Below are 1046 nucleotides of genomic sequence, written 5' to 3'. Positions count from 1 at the left end.
CTTCGACTCCTAATCATCTTCAAGTGGTGCCCAGCTCTTCAATCAGTCGCCTCTCCAAGATCAGTCTTCAAGGGGGAAACTCTGCAGGACCACCCTCTGACGTCACCACTGGGGCACAGTTCGAGCATTTGACTCAACTTCCAACCCCAGGTTGAGTGTGCAACTTTAACCAACGAGTCCAAAGTAAAATTTCGACTCTTGGTGTTCAACGAGGGGCCTTGCTCATCATTAAAGCTCACCCTTCAAGGTCCGTCTGTTGGAAGCCAGTTTTTGCAAGCCCAATTCATCACTGGCCATAGCCTGACTACACTACTAGTTCACTCGAGCTTCTCAGCCGGGGTTCTTCTATAAGCCAGCAACGTCCTGGTGATTTTCTCAGTAACTGACTGAGTCTACCCGAGCTTCTCAGCCGAGGTTTTTTTCTGCAAGCCAGCAACGTCCTGGTGATTTTCTCAGTAACTGACTGAATCTACCCAAGCTTCTCAGCCGAGGTTTTTCTGCAAGCCAGCAACGTCCTGGTGAATTTCTCAGAAACTGACTGAGTCTACCCGAGCTTCTCAGCCGAGGTTTTTCTGCAAGCCAGCAACGTCCTGGTGAATTTCTCAGTAACTGACTGAGTCTACCCGAGCTTCTCAACCGAGGTTTTTCTGCAAGCCAGCAACGTCCTGGTGAATTTCTCAGTCACTGACTGAGTCTACCCGAGTTTCTCAGCCGAGGTTTTTCTGCAAGCCAACAACGTCCTGGTGAATTTCTCAGTAACTGACTGAGTCTACCCGAGCTTCTCAGCCGAGGTTTTTCTGCAACCAGCAACGTCCTGGTGATTTTCTCAGTAACTGACTGAGTTTACCCGAGCTTCTCAGCCGAGGTTTTTCTGCAAGCCAGCAACGTCCTGGCGATTTTCTCAGTATTTAACTGAGTTTACCCCGAGCTTCTCAGCCGAGGTTTTCTACAAGCCTAGCAACGATCTGGCAAATCTTTGAGCAACACAACGAATTCAACCCAAGGTATCAGCCGAGGTTTCTACACAAGCCAGCAACGAGCTGGTG

This window comes from Fopius arisanus, unplaced genomic scaffold (assembly GCF_000806365.1).
Source record: "Fopius arisanus strain USDA-PBARC FA_bdor unplaced genomic scaffold, ASM80636v1 scaffold00211, whole genome shotgun sequence".
NCBI classification, from domain to species: Eukaryota; Metazoa; Arthropoda; class Insecta; order Hymenoptera; family Braconidae; genus Fopius; species Fopius arisanus.
The sequence above is the reverse complement of the archived record's forward strand: the minus strand, read 5'-3'. Positions refer to the sequence as shown.